The sequence below is a fragment of the Barbus barbus genome (genome assembly GCF_936440315.1).
Source record: "Barbus barbus genome assembly, chromosome: 50".
In the NCBI taxonomy this organism is placed as follows: domain Eukaryota; kingdom Metazoa; phylum Chordata; class Actinopteri; order Cypriniformes; family Cyprinidae; genus Barbus; species Barbus barbus.
Genome location: NC_136728.1, coordinates 4,034,803 through 4,042,470, shown reverse-complemented (window position 1 = coordinate 4,042,470; position 7,668 = coordinate 4,034,803). Strand labels below are relative to the sequence as shown.

At 34.9% G+C, this 7,668-nt stretch overlaps 1 gene segment (V, D, J or C); it reads left to right on the top strand.

The window, feature by feature from the left end:
- The first annotated feature begins 6,093 nt into the window (after positions 1–6,093).
- On the top strand, positions 6,094–6,543 carry LOC306868309 (immunoglobulin kappa variable 1-27-like). The segment is given in 2 exons: positions 6,094–6,106; positions 6,194–6,543.
- The last annotated feature ends 1,125 nt before the right edge of the window (positions 6,544–7,668 follow it).

Here is a 7,668-nt window from a genome sequence, read left to right as displayed (position 1 = left end):
TCTACATCTTTTTCTGTATACACCGTGTCTAAACCTTTTCTAAATTAGAAATGTTGCGTGTTGCCGTCACGGCTAGTCAGGACAAACATCGATTAACATGGAAAAGATACCGGTTTTTTGCGTGTCACGGCGTCGTGTCGCTTGTAGTTAGGACACGGTGTAAAGATGAAAACATGAAAGAGATAAAAATTTGAAGGGTATTAAAGTTTTCAGTACTTTTTCCACCACTGTTATTGGGTTTATTGTCAGCCCAGTAAAATAATCAAACACTCACTGCTGATAGTGTCTGTCTGATTTCTATAGCTCATATTCATTACAAAGTATTAAAGCTTCTATTAATCTGTGGTCTGAGACGGACAGCTGCCTGTTCTGTGTATGAAGATCATTTACATAGAGAGACACTTTGCATGAGAGAGTTTATAGTGCTGTGAGTTTAACACTTCATGACTGAGAGCAGAACACAACACAATCTTCATCATCACACAAGACACAACAACAACAACAATGAACAACATCATCATCCTCATCTGGACACTCACACTGTTTGCTCAAGGTTTGTAGTAAAACTTTCATAAGGATAATTATTTTAAAATGTGAAATATACGTCAGTTTTAATTCTTATCCTTTGTTCCTTTCTTTCAGAGTGTAGAGGACAGATCACTGTAACTCAGAGTCCATCATTAATAACAGCAGCTCAAGGACAAGAAGTCAGAATAAACTGTAAAACCAGCAGTAGAGTGAATTTTGGTAATCGTTTAGCCTGGTACTTACAGAAACCTGGAGAAGCTCCTAAACTCCTCATATATTATGCATCAAGCCGTTACACTGGAACTCCATCTAGATTCAGTGGCAGTGGATCTGACAGTGATTTCACTCTGACCATCAGTGGAGTCCAGACTGAAGATACAGGAGATTATTACTGTCAGAGTTTCCATGTGATCAACAGTAAATATGTGTTCACACAGTGATAAAGAGTCGTACAAAAACCTCTGTCAGTCAGAGTCACAGTGACTGCACTGATACAGCTGAGAGATACTGCAGCTGCTGATGGATGTGAATCATCTCAATCACTCTTAGGTCATTATATTATAATGCAGAACACATCGATCTGATAATGAATTTAATCTGTACTGGTTGGGTAAATCGCTATGATGGCTGAACAAAAAAGGCTTAACGCTCAACATCTCAAAAAAATCATCCACTGTCCACAGCATTGCTGTCAAAAACTGAATTAACCAATACTGTAACACTTTCAAGGACCAATTCTCACAATTAATCATGTTACTTTTGGCTCTTCACTGGTACTTGTAAAGCACATTTTAATACCTTATTCTGCATGACCATATATTACATCCTTTTATCCCACCCCATAACTATTAATAAGCAGCAAATTAAGAGTTTATTCAGGCAAATGTCATATTTAATAGCTGGTTAATTGTGAGAACTGGACCTTAAAATAAAGTTTTCTCTGGCTTATACAAAGTTAATTTTAACCTGTGTTGTTGTTAGTTTAACGACTATAGAGGATGAACAAAATAAAGTTTTGATGCTGATTGGATGGGTTAAATGCAGAGCACGAATTCCGAGTATGGGTCACCATACATGGCAGTATGTCACTTCACTTAATATCTCTTTTATTTAATAAATCTGCACTTGGATTCTCTACGCTCTTGCCTCAGTGGACTATCTTTACAGCTGTGAGGTCAAAAACACATTTGAAGCGTCACATTTTAAAAGAAGAACCTTCCATTTATGTTTAGCAGAAAGCAAACACTTCCTTTCATAAGAAGAGGCTCGTACCAGCAGTCAAGCACAGTTGATGGTGTGATGGTTTGAGGATGATTTTTGTTGCATCAGGAACTGGACGCTGTGCAAACATTCAAGTTTTGGGAATGGCACAGTATCTTTGGTATATATTTTGTGTTTCCAAATGATAGCTGGCTTATCAATAATAAAAGCAGACTTTTTGTAACATTTAATTTAAACTGTATTTCTGAACATTGTACAGTTCTGCAAAACACTGAAGGCAAATTATGCAAATAATAAAGGATAACGATACAGATGTGTCTACATTCTGTTGGCTCTGTCTCATATGTAGTGATGAGTATCCGTAAGTCAAGTTATTCTACTGAACTGCTTTCTCCTAAACAGTCCTCTTTCTCTTTCTCTTTGGACAATTTGCTTCATTCCAGAAAATCTGTGTCTAAACAGTTCTGTATGTAACTTAGGTATTATTCTTTATAGTGAGTTTTATTCATACGGTATACTACTTTTTTGAAAGAGTTACAGTTAAAAAAAATAGTTTTAAAAGGAGACAGAACAGAGGTCCACAGTTTCTTACAAACTTATGTGATTTGATGAAATACATAATGAAATGTGTATGTAATGGAGAACTTACAATTAGCTTAAAGCTGCACATGACAATTAATGAGATTGATAGTGACATTCAAGTAGTGTTGTATTAATCACTATTGAGTATTTGTAATAACTTCTGACTGCGATCCAATGTGGATTTTGGTCAAATGATGAGGCAGAAATATGTCATTAGTAACATTCTAGAAAAAAAGTATGTGTAAGATACACAGTTACAACTTCTGTGGGACTTGAAGAAACAGTAATGTAATAGTGTAACTAATTACTGTTGCCAGAAAGTAACAAGTAAAGTAGCTATTACTTTTGAAAGGAGTAACTAGTAATGAGTAATATATTACCTTCTTTGAATAACTAGCCCAACACTGGTCCTAATTAAGTGAACTGGTAGAGGTGTGTTTGATTAGGGTTAAAGCTAAACTGCAGGACAGTGCCCTCCAGTGCCAAGTTTGCCCATCCCTGCTTCAACTCACAAAGAGGCTTCATAAAAGATAAACCCGTTAATTATATATATAATTATGAGTGTCATTTACAAGATGATTAAATATGTTTGTCAATATATTTAAAAAAAATTATAAACAAATGTACAGTATAACAGTGAGTGATTTCAGAAAAAGAAAATGTACCTTTATCGGTATTTGCTGCTGTCCGCTCCAGAAGATGCTCGCAGCTTTTATTATTATTGTATTATTACCCCCTGCTCATTCAGGTGCCAACGGATAGGCACCCAAACTACACTGTAAAGAGATTGCTGTAAATTTTACAGTAGCTGGATATATTACTGTATTCTCATTTAAAATATTATTCCTGTATTGTCAATATTAGTACTGTTCAGTTTATTTAAATTTTTTACCTGTATAAAATCTAATTGCAGTACAACACTATATACCATATTATTTTACAACCCCATAAAGAGCACAATAACTCATTAGCATTTGTCTTTATAATATTCTTTTTAATTGTTGAACATGTTCTTTTTAAAAATACAAATTACAAATCTTCATCTCTAGCATGTGCTAGCTGAAAAAGGGCATCGCCACAGTCCCCTGGAGACTTTAGTTACTTTTTAATTTTCTTTAGTTTAGTTCTTTAGAGACAGAAACACTAATACACACTGATAGTACAAACACCTCAGCTGATGATACACTCAGTTATTTAGGTTGACAAAACGGTTTTCTAAATATAAGAACTTAAATAAGAACAACAACAACAACAACAACAAAAAAAACTTTCAAGATATTTGTTATTGCTTGATAAATAATGCCATTCTTTTTATAATCAGCAGAAGAGTTTATTAATTCCATTTACAATTAACATGATTCAGTCTGAATTAATATCTTATATCTCATTCATTTTCCTGTCACATGCTGATTTAAAGAAATATATTTGAAGATCTGTGTCCTCTGAGGTGACCTTTGACCTCTTTTATCATGGATGATACTGTGGGGTTTATCATAATAATTCGTCTGTTCTTCATATGCAGCTCAATCATCATGATTCACAGAAAGTCCAGCAGCTTCAGATAAATTAATCAGTAATTCTGATCATTTCAGATGCACATTATTCACTTTTTAGTGAAAGTGTCCACAAATAATGAAGGGCAGTAACTTCTTTACTCCTAAAGGGTTAATAATAGTACCATAAAAGTACATATTACTGTAACTCAATCTACTGATGAGTGGAGAATATGCATGATATTAAACATGGACTGACCTACTTATAAATGTATAACAATTATGAATAATAATAATTATTATTATATGATAATAAACAATTGGTTACAAAAACAGTATATACACACACATATATATGTATATATAATACACACACACACACACACACACACACACACACACACACACATATATGTATATATAAAGGCCCACCTTAAGAAAAAATGTGCTATGCGCCTAAATATATAACTGCAGAAAAAAATATATATGATGTATTAAACATTGATAGAACAACAGATTTTGTGTGAAAATAAATCGTTCAAGTTGTTTATTTTGTTTAAAAATCCTATAAATGTATGAGGGGACGAGGGGGGCCTTTTACCCCACACACGGAGTGAAAGGCACACGGTATCGATACAAATACTTCAGCTAAAATAATGTTGTTTTTAAATAATGTCTAAATTAATACGTGTTCAAAACAATCACTTTAGAAAAGTTTGTACTATGTTCTGCTTATTTTAAAGCTTTATTTTGTTCAATAAATATACTGTCATTAAAATGTTAATATAAAAAATATATTTGAAAATACTGAAACAAAATAATTTTAATAAGTTAAGATTCTGAAAGTATTGAGGAGATCCAATAATAATTGAACATATATTTACAGTATTAACAACAAACAATATTTTATTATATATGATTAATATCATGATTTTAAATATGATGGTTTCATTCTAAACATGGTGATTATCTCTAATATGGACACCCAACATAATATATGATATTTACCATCTGAATCTAACCATGTCATGTCAACAAATGGAGAAGTCAGTGATCTATTAATTATCATGTTAATTACTGTGTGCCTTTAGCCCCAACAGCAGGGGCGCTTTTTACCCCAAATACCATACTTTTACATATTCTTTCCTTATTTAAAAAACTGTTGCTTTAATTATCATAAAGAAGTCCTTTGTCTCAAAGTATATGCATTAAGTTTAGCGATTCTCATTTGCTACTTAAATCTACAACATTTAAAAAAACATAAAATATTAGATCAAGTAATCACAGAATCAACTTTGCACTGCTGCGTGCGATCGAGTCAAAGATCAGATAAATATACACGTGCATCTTTCAAAGTGAATATTCAGGAAAGTGCTAAACCATGTTTTTGTGTCATCTAGTGGTTTAGATGAAAATAATATCAAAGGTGCCTTGATTGCTGATTCAGTCTTATTTTTAACACTCTGTAGTATGCATACTGAGCAGTGTTCATTTGATTGTTTCATCTGGGCTGACACATGTGGGACCCTCATGGAAACTGAGGACAAATCTGGCCGGGTCCCAGTTAGATAGCCCAGGTGCCACCCATCTGGGCCCCACATTAGTTTGCTGGCTGGGAAGTTATCTTCAAAAAATAATATTGTATTGTGTTAAAACATACAATAATAAAAATGTTTTTAAAAAGTGCACAATACATTTACAAATCTACAGTGAAGCATTACATAAATATATATATATATATATATATATATATATGAATATTAATAAAGGCAGATGTTGCTAGGTTAATACTATGGTGTATTATATTCAGTAGGTATTTGTTCCAGCATTTTGACTTCCAGATTTAGCTTCAAGAAATTTCTCTCTTATTTTCAGTGTCACTGAACTAAAATTCACATTAACAACATAGTGATGAATTTAATACTGTCCCTCATAAATCTGTCAGTTTCATATATTCTGTTATAAATTATAACATGACGACACATTCAGTCACCTGCAGTGTCTTGGTAAAGGCTGTTGATGGAATATTGTGGCATTAGAAATGTATTGGAAAATGTTAATTTTATATTGGTAAATGTCTCTGAGAGTCATCAGCATTCTTCAGGTAAATGATTTAAATAGCGAGAGTCACTTTGCATCGTCAGCACATGCTTCAGTGCTCTGAGAGAGTTTATAGTGCTGTGAGTTTAACACTTCATGACTGACTCTGTTTATCTTAATAACAGACACAACAACTACAATGACATTCTTCTTTCTCTTGATCTTAGGGATGTATTTTCAAGGTAAGATCTTTAATTAAATTAGCTCATGCAGGTAAAAAAGCAATTTTAAAAACTTTTCCAATTTCATGTCTTTTAATTGTTCCTCAGACTCTGCAGGACAGGTGACTGTAACTCAGACTCCAACAGAGAAACATGTTCAGAACGGACAAACAGTCACTCTGACCTGTAAAACCAGCAGCGCCATTGGAAACCCTTCAACTGGTTGGTGTAAGTCTTGTTTATCCTGGTACCTACAGAAACCTGGAGAAACTCCTAGACTTTTAATTCACAGCATCAAAACCCTCCATACTGGAACTCCATCTAGATTCAGTGGAAATGGAGCCGATCATGGAACTGATTTCAGTCTGACCATCAGTGGAGTCCAGCCTGAAGATATAGGAGATTATTACTGTCTGAGTGTACACTATATCAACAGTAAAAATGTGTTCACACAGTGATAAAGAGTCGTACAAAAACCTCCGTCAGTCAGAGTCACAGTGACTGCACTGATACAGCTGAGAGATACTGCAGCTGCTCTACAACACAATCACACACAACACTGATCAACACAAACACTAATAACACAATATCATTACTATTAATAGAAATCTTGTATTACTGAAGACAATGAGTGAATGTTTGAATATTATCAACATGTTTTAGTGAAGTGAAGTGAAGTGACCCATACTCGGAATTCGTGCTCTGCATTTAACCCATCCAACGTGCACACACACAGCAGTGAACACACACACACACACACACACAGCAGTGAACACACACACACACACACACACAGCAGTGAACACACACACACACACACAGCAGTGAACACACACACACACACACACACACACAGCAGTGAACACACACAGCTGTGAACACACACACACAGCAGTGAACACACACACACACAGCAGTGAACACACACCCGGAGCAGTGGGCAGCCATTTATGCTGTGGCACCCGGGGAGCAGTTGGGGGTTCGGTGCCTTGCTCAAGGGCACCTCAGTCGTGGTATTGAGGGTGGAGAGAGCGCTGGACATTCACTCCCCCCACCTACAATCCCTGCCGGCCCGAGACTCGAACCCACAACCTTTGGATTACGAGTCCGACTCTCTAACCATTAGGCATGAACAGACTGCATTCAGTCACTTGTGTATTTTATTTAATAAAAATTCAGTTAGCAAATACAATAATATTTTGTCTTGATGTCTTAGACTTATTTTGTCTTTTTGAATTGAAAAAAAGGTGATGGGCCTTATAAAATGCATGTGCAATTGGATCCTAAATGTGTCTGAAGTCAGTTGTAGTTCTTGTCTCTCTTTTCTTCAGTGATTCTGTTTGTTAACAGCAGCTGTTCATCACTAATGATCATTTATCACTCAAATAATCGCTTAATTACTTAACTGCAATTATATCTTCTTTTAGTGAACTCAACTGAAATAAGTTCAGAGTACTCATAACTGTTATTTTTAAAAACTTTTTAAGGCAAACGGTTTACTCAAACAGATCGAGTTACCGTGACTTGTCGGGTTTTACAGTGGCATGGCACTTGGGCGGACCGCTCCTGTTTGTCAGATCTGG